Raw genomic sequence first — 23976 nt, 5'->3', positions numbered from 1 at the left:
GTCCCACTGCAAGGTCAATTGCCCCCCTCACCATCTTGTACATTGTGCTGTCCTCCATCTTTAGTTATTGAGGCTAATAAAAAGAAGATACTTTGACTTTCCATGAGGAGACTCACACACAGATAAGATACCTCAAGCTTTTTATGTGTCACCACTGGATCTAAGAAATAAAGACTCGAGTTTAAATTCATAGGTTCTAAATTTAAGGCTTTTGGAAAAGGCTGTCTCCCCTCCTCATCAAATTTCCAAAGTTGGATGAGACCTCAGAGGCCAGCAAGTTCTCTGAAACGTGCCTGAAAAATAACTGGTTAAACTTATGCCAAGTTGGTTCTTACTAACAAGAATTCTGATGTGCCACCTCCTGTAAATATAGCAAATGAAACCTGTTAACAAAATGTTTTCTAGGGAAACTGGACTTTCTCTTTTCCCATTGTGGTAAGTACAGCTGAAGCCTCCCCTCCCTCCAGTAACAGAGATCAATGAGTATAGGCTATAATGAAGCTTCTGGGGTAAGACAATCTCACCAATAAACTTATGTTCAAACTACCAAACCCTCTTTGCAACTGGAGTTTAGGAATTTTGGCCAACAGTCTGTCTCCTGAGGATGGGCTTGCATTCTTTTATCACTGAAGGGAATTCCAGGTCCAGTCAACTTCACCTAGTCACTCCTCTCTGTCCATCACCAATACAATCTCCCTTGAAATACAGAAAATAATCCAGTCCAGTAATAGTTGTTTTGTGTTCATTCAGCACTTCCCAGGATGATGATTTCACAAGGGCGGAGTTCTCAAGACTTCATCTTCTATGCTTCACATGAATACAGCCTCCTCACACCCCCACCCTGCCCCACCCCACCTGCCCTGAAGCTCTCCTCCTTCTCCCAAAAGACATAGAACAGTTAGTTATTCTTGCAAGCAGGAATACAGGAGTCCTTCAGTTCTGCAACTACCATATCCATAGACCAAGAGGCCAAAAGGGAGTGGTTAGTAATCAATTCTCCCATTCATTCACAGTGCGATATTACAACCAAAGTCAAACATGGAAAACTTTGGTTGTTCACTTCATACCCACTAGCCACAGAACTCCTCCAGTAGCCTCCTGAGGACTCCAATGAACAAAATTAAAAGGATCCCAATGTTTTAATTTGGAAGTGACCTTAAAAATCATAGGATCATAAATACAAAGCTGGAAGGAACCTCAGAAGTCATCTACTCAAATTCATTTTACAGATAAGGACACTATAAGGTCCAGGGAAGTCATGATTTACTCACAGTCACACAGGGGGGATTTGAATCCAGGTCCTTTGACTCTAAAGTCAACGCTCTTCCCACTGGGAACATTACAGGCTCTAGGGCTGGAAGGGCTCTTAGAGATTTAATTAATCCTGAATAGTCTAATGTCTCATTCACTGTAGAGATGAGGAAAACACATCTCGGAGAGGAGAAATGACTTCCCTAATGGTCACACTACTAGTAACAGAAAAGTTACTGGAACCCAGGTCCTAACTCTTAGCCCAATGTGCATCTATTAATCACATGGCCTGCAAGCCACCAGCAAAAGAAAACTTGATTATTATTTTAAGAAGCTAGTAACTATGTTTTCTAATAAAGTGGATTCTACCTAACAATTGAAGAATCACTTTATTCTCTGGTCCTCAATTTCTTTGTTTCTAAAACAAGGTAATTGGATTGGATAATCTCTTCAAGCTATCAAATTCTGAGATTCTTTATAAGGCTTTGTTTAAGAAGACAAAATGAAGCAAAATCCATGGACGCCTAGGCAATGGCTTCAAAGGAACATGGCAGAAACTTGAGTATTCAAGCAGGTCCCTATGGACAGAATCTAACTGGACTAATGGAAAAACTGGCCAGAACTCAGAATCTACAGATGATTTAGCCACAAAAGCTCCACTAAAGCTGAGGTGGCAGCTAGAAACTAGTTTTGCCCCATCTGGGGTTTCTGTGGTATGATGTAGCAAGCTGTGAAACTCCAAAATGTTCTGCCTGCAGGGTGAGGTAAAGCCTAGCATTGAACACAGACAATAAAGTGCAAACCTGGATCTCAACTAGTGTCAGTCTACTTCCCTGTGAAAGGGAGTGGGGAAAAGCTATAGAAAATCATGGTACTACATCCTGGTGGTAAGGGCAGAATGTTTGGGACACATTTCAAAAACCCTGATTGTGAAACTGAACAAGAGGGTAGGTAGGAAGGGGATTTTGGTGACCAAGTTTCCGTAAGCTCACCTGGCTGCTTACTTTAATCTATGTGATCTCCCAGGCAATGAGTCAGTTGTCAGTCAACACAACACAGTGCAGTTGCTAACCACAGTCACCCTGGGACAAGTTCCTTTGGCTTCAAACATTAACCCCTGGCCAACTACTTTTTTTCTTCCTTGGTAAGGAACAGGCTCTTGGTCCAATCCCACTACAAGAAAAAGTAGCAAATGTAGGCCACAGATTGGAGTATGGGTCCCATGGTGGGAATGTTTCAAAGTTAACTAGTCCATCCTCCTGCCTTCAGGCAGAACCACACCTAACTCATGCCAGACATGTGAGGAATTCATGAACTCACCTAATTACATAAAATTTAATAAATACCTTATTAATTAATGTGGAATATTTAACATTTTTTAAAGCTTTTGCCATGTGATACTTTGACTCTTGGGCCTAATACAAAGTATTTCAAGATACTTCCAAATACTAGGAAACAAAGAAGCAATGCTCTCCATTAGTCTAACTGCAGAGGTACTGGGTTGACATAGGCACAAGACTGGTGAAATACACAGCCAGATCTCCAAGATAGAGCCATATTCAGGGGTCTTTCCATTCATTCACTGTGCCATATCACCTAGAGATATCATATGATAGAGGAGAATGAGTGTTGGATTTGGAATCAGAGGACTTGGAGTCAATATGACCTTGATTAAGTCACTATTTTCCTTAAGACTCAAGTTTCCTCATTTTTAAAATAAGAAAGCTGGATTAAATGATCTCTAAGGTCCCTTCTAGTTACAAATCTATGATCCTAAGAGGGGAAGCCCATAGTCAATGTTAAGAGAGAGCATTTTTGAATGTGGCTTTTAAATACACACACACACACACACACACACACACACACATATATATATATTATATATATATAAACACCAGCTTTTTCATGTCTTTCCTAAGCTGCCACTCCTACATAAACTCTTTTCCCTCTTCATTTTTCCCAACATTCAATTTTTTTTAATTTATGAATTCCAAATTCTCCTTCCCTCCAGCCCCTCCCCCACCCAGAGAAGCCAAGTGATATAATATCAATTATACACCCACATAAAATCTTAAAGAGCTAAAAAGTGATCTCAGAGGCAATCTAGTCCAACCCCAATTCAAATCATGAAGAACCTTGTACACAACCTCAAAAAGTGGCAACTGAATTTTTGCTCTAACACCTAAAGTGACCTGGAGATCACATCCAAAGGCACACCATTACATTGTCAGACTTTTTTAATTATCAGGAAGTTTTACTATATGTTGAGCCAAAAAAACAAACAAACAAACAAACCCTACTCCCTGTAATTTCCAATGACTGGTCCTAGTCCTGTTCTTTGTAACTAAATAGAATAAGCAAATCCAATCTCCTCCTCCACCCCCACCCCCCATTAAAACCCTCCAAATACCCGGAGGCTGATTATGATTATTTTGTCCCCTCTAAACATTCTCTTCTCCGGGCTAAATACTTCCGGCTCCTTCAAATGATCTCCTTATGGCATGGTTGCTTGGTCACTCCTTCTCTCTCTGTTCTCCAACTTATATCCCTAACCCTATGAAATGTGATACCCACATCTGGACACAATATATTGCTAGGAATGGTCTGAACAGTAAGAGTTCAACAGGGCTATCATGCCTCACTAGGCTTACCTATTATACATCTATTAATACAGCCCAAGATTATACTGGCTTTTGGGGTTGCCTACAATTGACTACATCGCCATCACACTATGGAGACCTGATCTAGCTGTCCACTAGAAACCCTTTTATCTTTTTCACATGGTTTGCTTCCTGATTTCCCTTTCCCCTACACTCCCACCTATGTGCTACACCCAATTTAAAACTTTTAATGTCAGTTCCAGCCCAGCATAAGAAGGCAACGCTTTTGGATCCTAATTCTATCATCTATCATACTAGTCACTGAGGCACGGTATGCATCAGAGATCTCTTTCCATAAGTTGCTTTATAGAATTTGGTCTCTGCAAGTGTCTTTCCTGCTACTTGTTTCAGCAGATACCTCGCATGGTTTATGGAACTTATTAACAGACTTAATATCCAACCAAGCAAAACCACATTCCACCTTGAACACATTCTACCTTTTGGGGACATTCCTACCGGGTCTTGCTTTCTATAACTGCATTAATTTTTCACTTTAATGTGCATTAGGCTCTGCTTCACATATGGAAGTAAATCTTGACACCCTCTTGAGTAAATCAAGGGCAAACCACCAATCACACTCTGTTATCCATTCAACATTTCCCAAACTGAATTTACTGAGCTAGGAGGATGGACAACGCTGGGAAAGGAAACAAAAGGCAACTGAAAAATGAGAACCAAGAATCAAAAAATGCCTTCCACCCTGATCCAAAATTGCTATTGGCTATTCTGTTTTGATCTGGCTAAAAAGCAAAACTAGGGCCTGATGAAACAAAGTTCAAAGCAAGAAAGAGTCTTTTTTTTAAAATGAAAATACACCCCCATCATCAAAGATCATCATTACCATACTATAATGCCTATGTTCATAGATGATCAGACAGCAAGGAACAATAGAAATAGCTGAGAAATTGGAGACCAAGAAGCCAGATTTGAATACTGTTTCCATCACTTACTAGATACTCATTTTATGTAAGCCAGGTACCTGGCTGAGCGTCAATTTCCTGATGTGGTGATAACACTGGTAATGGTTAGCTCACAGAGCTGTTGTAAGCATCAAGTAAGAAAATTATGGGAAGATCTTTGTAAAATTAAAGCACTATCTAAAATGTAAGCTATCATTACAATGTATGAGTCAGTAAGCAGTACAAGGAATTTGTAGTCAGTAAGGGCTTAATAAACACTTGTTCCATCCAACTTAAACTTTTATTAACATTGTCCCCTCCTAATTTTTAGTGTTCTCTACTTTGGGAGATTACCTTATATTTAATTCTCTATATGCATGGTGATTTCCCCAATAGAGTATAAGCATCTTGAAGGCTGAGACTATTTCAATTTTGTCTTTACCCAATGCCTAGGGTAATGCTTTGTACATGGTAGGTGGATAATAAAGACAACACAGTGGAAAGAAGAATGAACTTGAGGTGAGGAAAACCTGAGTTCCAATCCTGTCACTGATACTTTCTAGCTATGGAACCTTAGGCAAGCCACTTAACCACTCACAACCCCAGTTTTCTCATCTATAAAATGGAGATAACAGTGGCATCCCCACGGTGGTTGTGAGGATCAAAGGAGATAATATTTGTAAAGCCCCTCCTTTTTTTGTACAGTCCAATTTGCAAAGTCCTATGTAGTGCTATATATAAACTGCTAGCTAATAGTATTGTTGTTAATATTATATGTGTGCTAAATTGAAATACTAGATAAGAGAGAACAAAATTAAACATGAAAACAGTTTCTCCTTTAAAAGATGATATTCAACATACAAAATAGACACGCATACACAGGATAATATAAAGGAGAGCATGTTAATCAACCAACCAGCAATCAGTGCCAATAACGGCCCTAGGCATTGCCTTCAAGGGGCGTACATTCTACCAACTTATCAAGTCTGGTTTCCACTTAGACTAAGCCTTAAATTAGAATTCTGAGAGGTAAATTCAAGGAAAACAGTCATTCCAGGCATAAGAGCCAGCCTTGTACAAAGGCAGGCAGAGGGAAGGTAGAATGCTGGTTTAGGCACTAAAATGTACAGACCTGCAGGAGGACACGACAGTCTCTAACCCCCCTCCCACCTCCACCCAGGAGTTTACAGTCACTGGTGAGACCTCTGGCTTGACAACCTTTTTGCCAATAGATGGATGGGGGGCTGAGGCAGAGGGAGGGAACTTACCCACATGGATGTCTTAGAACAGGAATACTGTAAATTTGTTTTAAATAGGTGCAAACATTAAGATCTATTCTGGCTACTACTACCAACCCGTAGGAGACTACCCACTAATTGTTCCCCACCTGCTGCCGCCCACTCTCGAGGAAGCTTTTAGTTCTGACCATAGTACTTTCTGACACTGTGAAAGCATCTGTGTTTGAGTCACAGAGCCACAGGCCCTGGCCATTTGCCATGCTACAGGCTCATAAAAGCCTCGCTGCTTCCTGATTCCCCATGACTGTGGATTACTTCCAATGCCTCCTGGAATCTTAAAGAGGAAGAAAAGGGAACTGGAGTGAGGGGCCGAGGGACAAGGGAATGGCTAGCTGCCTGTAGGCAATATGGCAGGAATCTTCATTACTCAGTGGAGGACATCCACTGGGGGGGAGGGGGGAGGAGAAGGGTTGGACTAGAATCTCTAATGTTCCTTCTAGTTTAAAATCTATGAGTCCACACTCCTAGAGAGAAGAGGCAACATTTAGGATTGCGTCAGGACTTTTGAAACTTAGTATGTTTGGGATGGGGGAAGGGAGGGCAGGCAGAAGGCAAAACTTGTCATTTTACTAGTGTGAGGAACTCCTAGTAAGCACAGGCTGAAGACCACCACCTTCTCTAGAAATGACAGGCTTAAAGCACCATTGTCAGAGACAAAGCTAATACCCAGATCTTAACAAGTGAGGCAATCCTCTAACTAAACCATGCTGTCTTTCACCTAGGCATTATCAGGCACAGAATGTACAGCTACTTAATGGAATGAATAATGGAAATAAGGGAAAAAAATTTCCCCCATTTTTCAAATCGGATTGCTTTCTCTCATTTTGGGTAATAATAATAAAGTTAACATTTATACAGCACTTTATACATTAACTCATTTGATCTTCCCAAAAACCCTTTGAGGTATATACTATCATTATCCCCTTTTATAATTGAAGAAAAGGAGGCTGCGAGAGGGTCACAAAGTCAGTAAAAAGAACCTCTTCATGACATGGAAAGATGAGCTTAGACTTTTAAGGGTAGCCTTGGATATCACCATGGTTCAAAGTCCAGCTAGCTGGCCAGCACCTGGCCAGGGAAGAAATTACTTTCTCACACTTAGATAAACATTTACTTTAAAGTTTAACAAAGTCTCTAGGTGGGGCCTGTGTATTCTTGCCATCTGTGTAGTTGGGGAAACAGAGGTTCTGAGAGGTGACAGAGGAATCCAGGCAAACAAACCCAGTGCCCTCCCATATTTTCAAGCTGCTCTCTTCAAGAAGTTACTGGCTGCAGATAGGATGGATTTTGGGTAGTGACCCTGAAATGACTCAGCAAACTCCACAGGCAGACTTGGAGCCACTGACTGCCAAGGTTAAGAGCTATATTTTTTTTTTCCTGTCATTGCCTAAAGCCATTTCTTTCTTCCCAAACCTGTTCTTCTGCTCTGAAAAGGTAAGGAAGGATCTGGGAGTGGGAATGGGGAGGGGAGGAAGGAGGGAGACTAGGAATAGAGTTAAGGGAGGCTATTCTGTTTGACTAATAGCAGCACACAGCTAAACCCTTCTCTCATCTTTCTCCAGCTTGTGACAGGCTTAGAAAAATTAATGGAGATGGGGAGGTGGGGAATTTAGATATGGAAGGGACCTAAGAAGTTATCTAGTGCAACCCCTTCATTTTATAAATGAGGAAACTTAAGGCCCAGAGGCATTCAGTAACTGTGGTTGTTGCAAGGAAAAGAAACTGTCTTTAAAGTCAGAAAACCACATCCACACCACTTCCATTGAACCCATTTCTTTGGCACGCCTGCCCATTGGCTTGAGATTTGTAAAAGCAAACCTACATGATGCCAAGGTTGGGGACCAGTGCCCAGCCTGCCCTGTGTAGCTGCCATCTGATACATGAAGACCACCTACAGTTACAGAAGGAGAGTATCACTGTCCCAAAAGCACTGGCCTCTTGGCTGGGCAGACTGGCTCCTGAATCCCTAGGGTCTGGTCAGTCCTTCTACTCACAGAATCACTTAGACTCAGTCTCCATTTGGGAAAAGCAGTCATGGGCTCAAAACCATTTTAAATCCACAAGCAATGGTTACATTTGACATCTAATTGAATATCAGTTTTCTAGTCTGTTTTTTGGGAGGAGGGAGGCAGAAAAGTATAATGTGGAATTACAGGACAAAATATCAATTATAACCTGTGAACTCTGAATGAAGTAGGAGTTGATCTTTTTTCTGCCCAGATGCATACAGGTTGAACCTATCAAAAGCAATCAGCAAGATACCCTGGGACATGGAGTTCCCCAAGAGGGGATGTATAGATAGGCATGGGTCTCCCAAGGACAGCTATCCAGGTTGATAAAATTAAAGTATTTTATCAACTGAGAACAAGCATGGGTCCCTTTTGTCACTCCCACACCTAACGAAATAATAGTAAAAGCAATATTCAAATTGGAACCCAGCTATATGTATATGCATAAAGCTCTCCTACTGAATAATGGGCCAAGGTTTGCCCCAAATTCCCAAGGGAGAAAGGAGTCTCATGCCAGGGGGAGCCCCTCTAAGTTAGGTGTTTTTTTGCTTAAGCCCAGGGGCGTTGCTTTCCCATCTCACCCACTTCCAGGTTTGGGGGGGGGGGGGAATGAAAATTAGTTTTTCCCATCAAAAGGAAAAGGGGAAGGGCAGGGAGTAGACTACTGCCCTGGAGTACAGATATTAAACAGGAGGGCAATGGTCCACAACATTCCAAGTAATTGGGAAATATTTAACGAAATAAATAAAAATGCAATAAAACAATATTAATGTGATTCTAGAAGTCAATATACAACTACAGGAATCCTTATGTATGGTGAAGTGTCCCCATACTACTACTGAGTTTGACACTACTACCCTGGAATGTGTATGGATTCACTCATTGAAAAGCTTTGGAGATATTATTTTGGTTGGAGGAAGGGTAGCACAGAGGAGGAGGAGGAAGAGGAGTGGTTTTCTTCTCCAGTGGGTGTATATTAGAAAGTAGGCCAAGCAGCTCATTGAAAAGGAGAGCAGGAAGAAAAAAAAAAACATCCTGTACACAATATCTCCGAGTTATTTACCAGCAGAGGGCAATATTGTATATGAAGAGCTCAAAGCAAGCAAAACATAGCTTCCAGTGTTGCTTGGGAGTATTCTTTTCAAGAACATGAATAATGCATTTGTGTGCTACTAGAAACTTCAGCTGTTTGCAATAGCTTAGACAAAATGCTTAACAACAGCAACAATACAAGCCCAGGAATCTGATGGAGAAGAACTTCCAGCAAAACTGCATCTAAGGCAGCAATGATACCTACTTGCTGCCCCCTGTTGCAGGGGTGACAAAATACAATCTGGTTTTCTTCTGACCACACCAAAAGCTTGTTTTAAAACCCAAAATGCTGCTGATTTGAAACACACTTGCTTCTTCCTGCCCACCTTTATTTCTCTCCCTGCTAGAATGTAAACTCTATAGAAATTGGGAAATATTTTATTCTTTGTATCCCAAGTGTCTAGTGTAGTACCCGGCACATATAGTAGGCACTTAAATGCTTGCTGACTGACTGGGCATAATGCTTCTTGTCCTTTTACTAGGGGACTGAAGGTGGTACCTCTTTTCAAGGCCCAACATTGGACCAGAGAGGTTTTGTTGAGCTTTTTCATAAAACTCAATCCCCTCTCCCTGCCACCTTCAGGGCAAAGTTGTGGCTACCATGGAGGTAGTAGAGAGTCTGTAAACGTTCTCTTCCCACAGAATCTCATTTAACTGCCAAATATGACTGTTTTATTTACTTTTCTCTGTACTCAAGGGCACCCAGCAGGTTTATGCCATTTTAGGCTTTTTAAATTTATCACCCTCCTGTGTTAAAAACCAATTTTAAAAGAGGAAAAGTGTAATGGTAGGGGAGGGAACAGATGGGTTGCAAATGAATGTTTCAAATTTCCAGAAAACAAATAGCAAAAAGGTAAAATGCAAAAGTAATATTCAAATTGAAACCCAGCTCTATATGTATATTTATAAAGCTGTCATGCAATCTAATGGGTCTTCCGTTCCTACAATACTTATTAAGAGAATCAAATGTGATAGCATATGTACAGTGATTTGCAGACCTTAAAACATATCTTTTTATGTTAGCTATTATTATATGAATATCATATGAGGGCTTAATAGATTCAAGTTTTTTTTCTAGTAAAGGCCTATATCTAGCCACACATTTCACCAGTTGTCCTTGTCAGACATATACATTGATTAGGCAGCTGATACATGGTCTGAAGTAAAGTGTCACAAAGAAAGGCTACCTGGTCCAAATGAAGAGGAGAAAAAAAAGAACCCTGGAGAAGCCCCAGAGACCCTATGCCCTCATCAACTAAGTTAATAATTAACCATTCCATTTTTTATATAGCATATTAAAGACTAAATTTCCAACTAGGAAAATATACATGGTTCATCTCAGCATAGCTGGAATTGCAAGTGTGTGACAGAACAGGTGAAAGAAAGATTTATATTTTCAGAACAGAAGGGTTATATTTATCTGGAGAGGCAGCAAGATTGGTTTATATAATGCTGGATTTAAGTAAGATATGGATTCAAATCCCATCTCTGACATTAACTATATGACTATGAATAAATCACATAATTTCTCTGGGTATGAGTTTCCTCACCTATAAACTGAGGATAAAAACCTGTAATACCTACGTCACAGGATTGTTCTGTGGGTCAAATGAGATAACATGCAAAGCAGTTTACTAACTTTAAAGGTCTCTATAAAAAGCCAATAAGGTAATTCTAATTCTCTTTTAGTCCCACACTAAACAAATTCACAAAAAAGGCAACCAAGATTGGGATTAATTTCTTTGAGTCTTATAAGGCACAGAAACATATAATCCCTCTGGGTACTGGAAAAAAGCCAGTAACAAATGATCTGTAGTCAAGAGGGAACTTAATGCTATTTGCAGTATGTGTTGTTAGGGCAAATGACTTTAATTAAAAGAACAGAAACCCACAATAACATACTTGTCATTACAGATGTGAATATGACAGTTCAAATTATTCTCCCTAAAATATAACTCTTAAGTATCGCAACAAATGTTGAGCCTTGAGTTTTAAGACTGCACCTCTACCATCAGCATTATAAAGGACAGCCGCCCCCCCGCCCAAATAGTTTCTCTTCTCTATCCACAATGTAAAGTGATTTTGAGCCCTTGACAGCTGTTTTCTGCCTTGTGATAATTCACAACCTTCTTTCAAGAAGTCAACCCCAAAGTTGACATTCAGGTTGTAAGTTCAACTTCTCTGGAGCAGAAGTTCTATTTTTATGCTCAGTAATAATGAGATGTGCCATTGGATCAACCATAAAAATTAGCACAAGCCTGAAAGAAATTATATTGGCGGGGGGGGGGGGGTAAGAAAAAATGAATGCTAATAAAAATTGACAACCTAAACCAATGTAGGTTAATTCTCAATACTCTCAGAGTGAAGCAGACAAAATTCAAAATTTAAAATTAACTTTGAATTCTGGTTGTTATTCTATGTGGTTATGCTGAGGTAACATGAATAACAAACACTGTGAACATATGTGTTATATAAGTTTAGCAAGGTGAAAGAACAATTTGGTAGGATTATCAATGTATTAGTCTTAGGGGATAGGGAAATAGCCCTTTCCAAATGAGTGGCAGTGTCTTTTAAAAGGTAAATGAATGGGGCAGCCAGGTAGCACAGCGAGTAAGAGCACCAGCTCCAGTGTCGGGATGACCTGGGGATTGAATCTGGGCTCAGACACTTAACACCCATCCAGAGAAACGCCTGGCCATGTAAACTTGAGCAAGTTACTTAACCCCAATTGCTTAGGGGCAGCCAGGTGGCTCAGCGAGTAAGAGTACCGGCTCCAGTGTCCAGATGACCTGGGGATCAAATCCGGGCTCAGATACTCAGCACCACACCCAGAAATAACTGGCTGTGTAACCTTGAGCAAGTTACTTAACCCTGATTGCTTTAAATAAAAAAAAAAAAAGGTAAATGACCTCTACAAAGAGCCATCTAGAGCAAGTAGGGTTGGTGAGGATTAGGAGCGGTCAGTGGTTTACTGGACCTTGATATAAGAGGCTAGCTTTGCCAATTAAAGTTAACCTTTTCCCCCAAAACTATGGAGGAAGGTTCAACATACCCAAATACTCGTGGCATACTACTTTTTGTGATAGTCAAGAACTGAAAACAAAATCAGTGCCAAATAACTGGGGAAAGGCTTAATAAGCTGGGGCCTATGAAATGCAATGGAATATTTTTGTCAAACAGGACACAGATGAGATAGCGAGGTGGCACAATGGATAGAGAGCTCTGGACTTGGGAGTCAGTAAGACTTGAGTTTGAATCCTGCCTCAAATACTGTGTGACCCAGGCAAGTCACAACCTGTCTCAGTCTGCTCGTCAGTAAAAGGGGGATAATAGTAGCACCTACCTCACAGGATCAAACTACTTAACATATGTCAAGTGCTCTGCAAACCTTATAAAAATATAAATAAGCCCATATAAAATATAATAACCAAAAAGCATATATATAAAACAAATATAAATCTACAAATAAATAAACTTATACTGAGCCCTGGGGAAACAAAATGGCAAAAACAATGAGCAGAATTAGCACCACACACACACTGAAAGGAAGCTCAATTCTGAGTGAGTGAAAAGTCAGTAACAGTCCAGGGGAAGAGATGAAGTTATCTCTGCCCTTCCGCAGAGATGGGGGACGACCAGAACAGAATGTGGCAGGCTGAATTCATCTGTCAGTTGTTTTTTTTCTTAATCACTTTTCTTCATTATAAGAGGGTTTACTTTTGGAGTGAGGGAGTGCATCTCCAGAAATTATTTTGACATAAAAACAAAAGATATAAATTTTTAAAAAGTATGGAATTGCAATTAGTTTGTCACTTGCTAAGAATTAGGTTTTACAGATTTATTTTGGAATTCATGACCATATTAAGCTTTTAAGCATCAGAATATTATCTATTAAACCTTTGAGGGATGTGCTAATCCCATGATGACTAATGTTCTGGCTTTTTCCAGCATTTCCTTAAATATCAGTCACCTTTATGCATCAATGCAGAGAAAAGTTAATTTCAAATCTCTTCTAACAGTGTATTTAACACATGTAACTTTTCAAAGGCCAGTAAAAGTTCTGGGAGGTAGGAGAGCCATGCTCACTATTAATAGACTCTTAAAACTTGTGTTTCAAATACCACAGGTTGGCAAAGACACTTTATCAAAGATGATTTCCTTAGTTTAACTAAAGGATGATAATAACAGCTAAGATTTATTTAATGCTTTAAGGCTTGCAAAATGTTATAGGTAGACAGGCAGATATAGATATACACACATGTATATAATTTCATCAAATAAAAATCACACTAATAATCATTACAGCCTTGTGATATACCACCAACCACTATTATCTCCATTTTGCAGAATGATAAACTGAGTCACAAAGGGGTAATGTGACTTGTTTAGTCATATTACTAACAGGTGGCAGAGTTAAGACGCATACCCAGACCTGACTTCAAATACAATATTCAGAATTCAAACATGCACAGGATCATCTGTTCATAAAGTCAGAAATTTAGACAGTAAGGCGAGACCTCAGATGTCTAGTCCAACTCATTCATTTTACACATGAGGAAGTCAGACCAGAAAGGTTAAGTAACTTGCCCCAAGTCACAGGTCTTACACGGCAGGTAGGGTTTGAACTAAGGTTCTCTAGCAATTCAGAATTGGGACTGTATCTACTTTGATGCTTTTGCCCCATTGTTTAAACTGGGCAATGCTAGATAACTGAATAGATCTTGGCTTCCTTTTGGTTGAGTGGAATGAAAACAAGTTAGAACCGCTTTCTCACCACCATAATAAGTACACAAGGGCAGTTTCACCAAATAAGGATAAGCTTCACTAAGCCCCCAGTAGTCTTACTTTATGAACCAAAAAGCAGATGACAGTCATTAAGTTCTGCGCATCTCCATGTAAATAATTCCAAACATTTAAAAAATTCTTTAGTGCTCAAATACAGCATCTCTGTTGAGGACTCTCACTACCAAATGAATTCGCTAACACCGCGAAACTCCACAGAGAAATCAAATTATTAAGCCTCACAAATCCAGGCTGCCCCAATTTTCTTGTGCTCAAAGAGTCTCAAATTTTCTTGAATTTTATTCAAGTTGCCAACATTGCTGATTTGGGTGACAATTGGTCAAGCACCTTTCCAGACTGCTAACCCTAAAGAAGCAACACCATAATAAAAGGTCAAATAATTCTTAAAAACAAAACAAGACAAAAATCTGTCAGTATCCTCTTGGGCTAAAAAAGGCTGAAATCATTCAGAAGCTATCCTTGGAATGTAATGGCAGCTGTTACACTTGCACCATCGTCTCACATGCCTCTGTTCTTTCCCAAACTGGAGAAGTCCTCAGGCCATGAATGAGTTCAGTTAATAAAATGCAAATGAAAACATGAACTGGACTGCTCTCTCCCTTAAATACAAACGAGTAGATTTGACCAAATATGAACTGCTTCCCAAGGAATGTGGAAACCGTGCTCTCTTGGTCCCACACTAGTTCCAACAATGCATGCCACCTGAACAGCATTTTTCATGATCGCTCCATGCAAGGCAAGGTATATGCCAACATGTATTTCACTAAGGAGTTTGACCAGTCTGTGTTGGGAGCCTCACTGGATTGGCAGGGGACATATACACATCCTCAGCAATTAGGGCACAAACTCAAATTGTGGTACTAAGCATTGTCATTGTAAGGACTTGAGATCTCGTCTAGCCCAATCCCTTCTTTTCACAGATAAGAAAACTGAGACTAGTAGTTCATGAAGTAACTTGGAGAGGCAGTATAATACAAGAACAGACCACTTTTTCTAACAGAGAAAAGACCTAATTATATATTTAAATGGGCAAATCATCTCAGTTCCCTGTGTTCAGCTGCTTGTCTGTAAAACAGGACTCCCTGAACCTCAGGGGGTTGTTGGTTAGAAAACAACACCGTAAACTACAAAATGCCAAAAGAATCTGAGCTATTGATAATGATTATTGAAGACACAGAGTTCATGCCAGAGCTGACATTAGAACCCAGATCTCTGGACTCCCAGAAGGGCGTTTTTTTACTATCTCACACATGCTAGTTCTTCAAGGTTCAATGTTTCAACTCAAGCCACACATCAGGGGTTTCTGGGAAGCAGTGTCCAGATATGACCAAAAGAATATTAAGTTTTTTCTTTGGCCTCCACACTATGCTTGCAGTACAAAGAGACAATAAATACTAAATACTCAGTGGCAATACAGGACAAGTTTGGGGTAGGTCCCATTGGATATGCCATTTGTCAAGCACTCAGGGTCACAGGATCAAATATTTAGAGCTGGAAGACACTCAAAAGGCCATCTATTCCAACCCCTTAACTGTGTAGGGCTTGAACTTGGGTCTTCAGACTCCAGTGTCAATTTTCTTTTGCTCACTGTCTGACTACACATCTCTTAGAGGGGCTGAGAACAAGTGTCTCAGGCCAAGGCATCAGTAGGGAGGAACAAAGTGGGACAGCATCCCACAAAGCCTACAAAAATAGACAAAGAGTAAACTGGACTCTGTAACCCTGGGCAAGTCATGTACCTAGACTTGCTTGAAATTTCCTTTTCTCTTTTCTCTCACATTAGGACATTGGCCTAAATGACCCTTCTCTAAAGGGCTTTAAGGACTCAGAACAAGGGGGGAAAAGGTGACAGGACAAAGAACAATGGACAAAGGCAGGTTTGAAGAACTGAACCCAATTGTTGTCTCACTCAGACCCTTGGGAAATGATTTGCCTTTAGGGAGTTTATAGTTTTCATCTGGCTTACTACCCGCTCTCAACATATTACAACACAGCCACTTGACAGCACTGCCAATTCACCCTGTTCCTCCCCTTCTAACAAGTTAATTTTGTCTGGTGACGCAGCTGCCACCCATTAGGACTTGAGTAGTTCAGGGAGGAAAACAGAGGCTGGAAGGTAAGAAATGCCAACATCAGCAATAACCTCGCCCCTTCCTTCTACCACCCTCTCTCCATAGCCTCCCTAAAGGACCACTTCTTGGGGTAGGGCCTGTGTGTACAGACTGGCTGGAGAAAGAGGAAGAGGATGAAAACAATTTGGTTATTTTAACTCCCAGTTCTTCAAATGCAGACCAAGAGGAATGATTCATGCCAAAACAAATCTTTGCAAATGAAAGCCCATATTGACAATGACTAAAAATAGATATGTAAACCTATTCACCCCAAATTAGCTCAGAGGGCTGCCTTCTCCTTCAGTTCTCTTTTATCATTATGGAAACCGTACTGGTGCTGTGGGTGATTTAACCATGATATGCTGTAATGCTGTCCACAAGTGTCTTTTATAATTTTTAAAGGAAAAAGGAACAACTATAAAATTATGAGACAGTTGAAATAAATCTCTAAAATGATATTTTACAGGATACTAACAAAACACTTCAAGTGGTGACATTTTAAAGAATCTAATTTCTCCTAGCATTAGCTGCTCTCTCAGCATAGATATTTCTCATGAAGGCACTAGTCTTTTTTTTGGTTATGGGATCAACTCTTTCATTCAAGATCTGTTCCTCTGCAAGAAACTGGACAAAATAATGTAAAGCCTGGTAAACAAAATGCCATTTGGGAGAAAACACAGGCATATACCTCAATGAGCCCAATAAGAACTATCTTGAAAAGTTACCCATAGGGCAAAACATTGTGCAATAAATGCTTTATTCCTGATTCATTTCTATAAAGGGAGAGATGCTGTTGCAGGGCAGGGTACACAGGCTGCACTGGGTCACTTTAAGGGCACTCCTCCTAGAAAGTGGAGGCTAGGGGCAGCCAGGTGGCGCAGTAAGAGCGCTGGCCCCGGTGGCGTTGGGAGACCCAGGATTGGTTCCAGCCTCAGATACTTGGCACCCACACAAAATAACTGGCCTTGTAACCTTGAGCAAGTTACTTAACCCCAATTGCTTTAAAAAAAAGAAAAAGAAAGAAAGTGGAGGCTCTCTGCTCAGAGTTTCCCTTGGATTAGCAGGAGGTAGGCAATTTTCTTTAGAAAGGACCTAATGAGTTCTCTCCAGAGGCTGGTCACCCTGGCAAAGGCAGGGAGGAGGAGGAGAACTAGGGGCCGACCCCTCCCTGAGATTCATCAACAAGCACATAGCCCCAAGACAGCTCACACAAGTTCAAGATCCCAGACTCATGCGGCTTCTAAAGATCATTACCTGGGACAGTGCTGCTGCTCCACGGATATGTCATTCACTTGAATGAGAGAGGGGTTGTTTTCTTAATGGTCCCTTATGGGGCTAATGGTCCCATAAGTTTTCTTATGGCTCAGAACTCAAAACTAATCCAGAAAATGGTATAACCTTATAAAGGTTTTCACTTGATGTTACAATGACTTCAAAGGAACGAACTAGGAAACCATAGGAATAAAAGAAAGCACACCTATCCTACAACATACAACACAGATGTTAAAAACTGCCCACAATACAAGTAACTATAAATGAATCCTACTTTACAAGGGTACCAGAAAGAGGGGGAGCTGTTGCTAGGCTGGCCATCTCACCCTCAGTTAACAAACTATGTGAGGTCACTGACTTGTTTGTGTGGCATATCATAGCAGTGTCCTTTTCATGATCCATTCTCTTAGGGTTTCAGTTCACATTTAGGATAGGTCACATGAAAACTTTTTTAGGGGGTGACAAGGGGAAGTTTGGAGAGAACTGTTTGAGGGTTTTTCTATCTACTTGATTCTCCCATGGTAAAAGTTAATTTAGTATTAATCTACTCTGAGGCAACATTAGTCGTTCCCGGCCCCGCACCACCCCCCACAATGAGGAAAAAAATTAGTTACTTCCCTGTTTCCAACACAACCAGAAGCAACTTGTTAAACATCTCCCCCACTAACAGATTCCCATGATGCTTCTTGGTGAGGTGGGGGTAGATGCAGGCAGAGTGCAAGCACCTCTAGGTCCTATACAAGCTGGAAAGGCTTCCAAGTCCCAACTGGTGACGATACTTTCATTAGAGGATCACTCTAAATTCACCAAGGCTCATCCCCAGGTTGGCTGTGAGATGCATTTTTCAGCTACAGCAATTCTCAGAGATCATCTATTAAGTTAGATAGAATGGCTGCACTCTTCATTTGTTGAAGGAATACCCATATTTATATATTGCAGATCCTTGAAGTACTGAAGTCTAAATATAGCATAGAGTGTGTTAGGCCATGTGCCTAGGGACTATCATTGCTCAACTCATACACCATTTCTTGCATTCATGCCTGAAAATATAACTGATGTGTTACAATAGAAACCTTGGCAGCGGCTAGGTGGCACAGTGAATAGAGCACCAGCCCTGGAGTCAGGAAGACCTGAGTTCAAATCTGGCCTCAGACACTTAACACAAAAAACTAGCCGTGTGACCTTGGGCAAATCACTTAACCCCAATTGCCCGGCCCTCTCCCCTCCCCCCCAAAAAAGCAAACCCCCCCCCAAAACCAATAGAAAACATAGGAATAAATGGAGGTTTTCTTAAAATAAGAAGTATCTATCTAAAACCAAAAGCAAGCATTATCTTGTAACATGAATACACTTTTCCAATAAGATGAGGGGTGAAACAAGAATGTCCATTATCATCATTATTATGCAATACTGTACTAGAAGTCCTAGCTATAGCAAAAAGAAAAAGAAATTGGAGGAATCAACACAATAAGGAAACAAAGCGGTTACTCTCTGCAGATGCTATGATGAACCCCAGCCAACCAAAAAAACAATTCAACAAAGTTGCAGGATATAAAAAAAATAAGCCAACATAAAATATCAACACATATATATCAGCTATAAAATACCTGAGAATCTACTTGCCAAGACACACAGGAACTCAATGAACACAATTATAAAATATTCTTCACACAAATAAAGGAAAATCTAAATTACTACAGGAATACCAATTGCTCACAGGTATAGAGTCAATATAATAATATATAATAATAATAGAGTCAATATAATAAAAATAACAATACTAGTTAAATAGGTTACTTTACCAGTCAAACTACCAAGGAATTACTTTACATAACTAGATAAAATAACAAAAAATTTCATCTGGAGCAACAATATCAAGAATTTCAAGGGGATCAATTTTTTTTAACGTGAAGGGAGACTAAGCAGGACCATCTCTCAAACCACACAACATGATAATCATTAAAATAATGATACTAGATAAGAAAGAATAGTTCATCAAAGGAACAGATTAGGTTCACATTATAGAGAAATAAATGGTCACAATTAACCCAGTGTTTGATAAACCCAAATATCTCAGCTATTAGCCAAAACCGCTGAGAAAATTCGAGAATATGGCAGAAACTAGGCACAGGCCAATTTCACACCATCTACCAAGAAAAGCTCAAAATAATCTAGACAAAAAGGGTATCAAATGCAAATTAGGGGAGCATAGAAAATCATACCTGTCAGACCTAAGGATAGGAAAAGAGTTCATGACCAAGTAAGAGATAGAGGAAAAACTAATAATTTTGATAAAACAAAATTTAAAAGTTTTCTCAAAAATAAAACCAATGGAGCCAAAATTATAAGAAAAGCAGGAAATGGGGAGGAAGATGATTTTTGTAGCAAGTTTCTGATAAAGGTCTCATTTCTCTGACACATAGGAGAACTGAGACAAATTTATAAGAGATATTCCCCAATTGATAAATGGCCAAGGGACATGAAGCTTTCAGGGGAAGATATCAAAACTATCGATAGTCATGTGAAAAAATGCTCTGAAACACTGATAATTAGAGATATGCAAATAAAATAACTCTGAGGTACCATCTCATGCCCATCAGATTGGCTAAGACGATAGAAAAGGAAAATAAAAAATGCTGGAGGGAATGAGGGGAAAATAGGTGCATTAATGCACTCTGGTTGGAGCAAAGTGGACTAGTTCAACCATTCTGGAGAACAATTTGGAACTGTCCCACTACCAAAGAGATCAAAGGAAAAAGAAGCAAATGTACAAGAGTATTTATAGCACTTGTTTTTGTAGTAGCAAAGAATTGGAAACAAAGGAGATGCCCATCAACTGGAAAATGACTGAACAAATGATGTTATAAAAACGTGACTGAATACTATTGTGCTGTAAGAAATTATGTTTGGGTTTTTTTTTTTTTTCCAGAAAAACTGGGAAGACCTGTATGAACAGATTCAAAGTGAGCAGAACCAGGAGAACAGCCACTAGACAGATTAACAACTGTGAAAGACTTAGTACTTATGATTAATACAATGATCCACTATAATCGAAAAGGATTCACAACTGAAAAATGCCATCCACCTCCATAGAGAGAATTGATGGACTTGGAATACAGACTGCAGCAATTTTTTTTACACTTTCTTGTTTTTCCAGAACATGACTAATGCAGCAATGCTTTAATGACTTCACATGTATAACGGGTATTGTAATTCTTACCTTCTTTAATGGGTGGGGTTGGGGGTAGAGTGAAAGAATTTGGAACTGAAAATAAAAATAAAATTGAATTGTTTAAAAAAGAGTTGTACGGACAGCTAGGTGGCACAGTAGAGAAAACACTGGCCTGGGAACCAGGAGGAGCTGAGTTTAAATCCAGCCTCAGACACTTACTAGCTGTGTGATCCTGGGCAAATCACTCAATCCCAATAGCCTCCTCCCTGCCCCCCAAACAAAAGATCTGTGAAAATACAAGAAATTTGTTTGGTTTTCTAAAAGAACCATTAGGAATGACAAAAATAAATATAAATGTATTTTATCATATTCCAGGCTCCAAATGAAGTCCCTTGGCTAGGTGGCCCAGAGAATAGAATCCTAGGCCTAGTGTCAAAAAAAAAAAAAAACTGAGTTTAAATCTTTAATACTTTAATATATCACCATACTTGCTGTATGACTCTGGGGTAAGTCACTTAACCATTGCCTGGCTCAGTTTCCTCAACTGTCAAACAGTGATCCTCATATCACCTACCTCACAGAGTTGTTGCAAAGTTCAAATGAGATATCCATAAAGCAGCCTTGTTACCTAGGTATTTTAATAAATGCTTATTCACTTCCCCTTCCCACCATTACCCACTAGCTGTGAGACAGCTAGTCAGTCAGTTAGCCTCTCAATACTAAATTTCTTCAAGTACCAGTGAGTATGAGGTAAAGTATGAAGACACTCCTTCTCCCAATGCAGGTCTACATTTCACTAACACTTAAAGAGTTTCAGGAACTTATCCAAAGTCATACAACTAGGTATGCATCAACTCAATTCTTCCTGACTACAAAGCTAAGGTTCCATCTACCACACAACACACTGCACCTCTAAAATGAAGATACTAACAAGAACTGTTATATAAGTAATAAAAATGAAGGTACTACTTACCTCACAGGGTTTATGTTAAAGATACATAAAATGCTAATTCATTTGACTTTTTAAAACTGGAAGGAGCAATAAGGCATGAACCCTAAAGCTGCTGGTAACTCGTAAGAAATAATCAAAGCAATAGGCAGAGAAAAAATGAGTCTGGATGGGCATCAGATGGACATCAGGAACATCAATCCTGACTTTGTATATACTCTGAGACATCACCCTTTCCTGTCAAGAAGTCCTTGGGTCCTCTAGACCAAATGTGTCAAACACAAACTCAATGTGTTGCTGGCAATGCTCCCGAAATCTAAAATCCCGAAATCCAAACCTGATTAAAATGTAATTGGGAAATATTTAACAAAATAAAAACACAATAGACCATGTTTTAACATGTGGTCTTCATCATGTGGTCAGCATAATCCTTGTGTATGGTTGAGTGATACCCCTCCTATTTGAGTTTGACAGCATTGCTCTAAACTGACAAAGAAAAAAACCTCTTCCCTTCACTCTTCCAACTACATACATTTTATATTTTTTGAAAACACTTTCAAACATTATCTCAACCAACTTCCACAATAATTCTAGTGAAGGGGCACCATGTGTTATCTGTGTTTTAAAGAAGAAACAGACCCTGAGGACTACTTGATCTAAGTCAGTACAGTACTTGGGGTGGGACTAAAAGAAACATGTCTCCTGGCCAAAGTCTTGGGCTTTTTTCCATTACTCTCATCATTTTAATATCTAAAGCAGAGCAACCTCTGAAGTCCCATACCATTATCACTGCTAATGCTAACATTTAAAGGGAGTTTTAAGGTTTGCAAAGCATTTTACAAGTATCTCATCTTATCCTCAAACCTACCCTATCCTCACATACACCCTATTATTATTAATCAACTTGCCCAAGTTCACATGAATAGCGTCTGAGGCAGGATTTGAAATCAAGTCTTCTTGACTCCAAGCCCAGCATCCTATCTCCTGTGACCCCTAACTACATTACCTACTTTGGTTTAGGGATGAGCTTTCCTATGCTAAACTCAAAGGATCATTCCTACCTTACAGGGCAAAATGATTATGCTGCCCTCCACTGAAAGAAATGGTATCTGCCCTCAGACATGTGAATTAAAGCACATGTGAAAACAGAAAACAGTGTCTGAATAGTCAGCCAAACTTGCCACCCCACCCCAACCTTAAAAATACACTTCATATTCTCCTTTCCCCATGTTTTACCTCGTGCCATTCTCTCTAGCCAGAATAATCCTCAATAAGAATCATTCTCTAAGCTTAGCACAGCTCAACTCTTGCCTTTTCCTCTTCAAATCTTCCCTAATAACTCCCAAAGTAAGACATTTCTGCGACTTTAGAAGCCAAAGTTAATCATCTATATAGCTCATATAGGACTTCACATATATAGCTATTTTCATTAATTATTTTTGTAGATACCATATCCCCAGTTAGACAGCAATCTTCCAGAGGGTAGAGACTTTTAAAGTTTGTAATACCTGGAAGGCTTAGGCCCCAGGGTCTTGCACAATAGAATCATTCAAAAAAATGGAAAAATTTGGCTAAGTGCCAGACAGAGGAGGGAAGATTATACAGCTTTGATGAAATAATCACCACAAAGATTTCCTCCAAAAAAAGAATCTGCTAAACTCCAAAATTGAGTGTCCTTAATAGAATGCTTCTACGAAGTTGCTGAAAATATTCTTGATGGTTTTATTGTAATTTCCTAATAATGATAGATGCCATGCTTCCCGCTGGCAAGGGGGAAGAATGCATAGGAAAGCAGCAAGAGGAAGTATCATATAATGTAAAGAGTGTGTAAGTGGCAGCTGGAGCCCTGGGTTTGAGTTCTGTCCCAAAACATTTTATCTAGCTGCATGACTACAGAAGTTAGAGCTACTTCCTTGTTGGTAAAATGGGGATGATCCTTGCACTACCTATGAAAGGAAACCTGAATTATCTGGATCACATGATTATAGTGAGGAAAATGTTATATAACTCTAATGGCAGAATATAAATTTGAATTAATCATCTAAATGAGGGTTGGAAAAAGGCAGAATTCTTTTCAAATGCCTTGAGACTCAGAAAAGATTCTCTTTGGGTGCGACAGATTTTATCTCAAAAGTTAAATCTTGGGGGCTCAGGGGGAGATTATAATGGACATGAAGTTCAAGGAGCAAACTTTAAATGTCTACTTACAAGTTAATGACCTGAAATGCATTTAGAGGTTTGTCCAGAAAATATGTGAAATGTATATTGAAAATATCACAATTTATCAAAAGAATACTGGATTATAGTTCACTGAAAAAATGCCCTAATCATTCTCCTGAAGCCAAGAGACTTCTGGCTATGGAAGATGTGGCTAATAAATATTAATCAGACACCTCCTTTTATTGACAATTTGTTTTCATGTCATTTGCTACTTCCTTTTCCCTCTGATTTAACTGAGAC

The 23976-nt window shown here is 39.6% G+C and overlaps 1 protein-coding gene and 1 long non-coding RNA gene across 3 annotated transcripts in view; one reads left to right on the top strand and one right to left on the bottom strand.

The window, feature by feature from the left end:
- DNAJB6 (DnaJ heat shock protein family (Hsp40) member B6) overlaps positions 1–23976 on the bottom strand; it is a 127131-nt gene that overhangs the window by 15565 nt on the left and 87590 nt on the right. The window lies entirely within an intron of this gene.
- LOC138158482 (uncharacterized) lies at positions 7064–22463 on the top strand. The gene is made up of 2 exons (XR_011167662.1): positions 7064–7542; positions 20325–22463. It is a non-coding gene; the product is annotated as an uncharacterized lncRNA (long non-coding RNA).

The sequence above is a fragment of the Petaurus breviceps genome, unplaced genomic scaffold, assembly GCF_028583685.1.
Source record: "Petaurus breviceps papuanus isolate PSGF00001 unplaced genomic scaffold, PetGlider_PUasm1.0 115, whole genome shotgun sequence".
Taxonomy (NCBI): Eukaryota; Metazoa; Chordata; class Mammalia; order Diprotodontia; family Petauridae; genus Petaurus; species Petaurus breviceps.
Note: the sequence above shows the minus strand (reverse complement) of the source record. Positions and strands in the feature narration are given on the sequence as shown.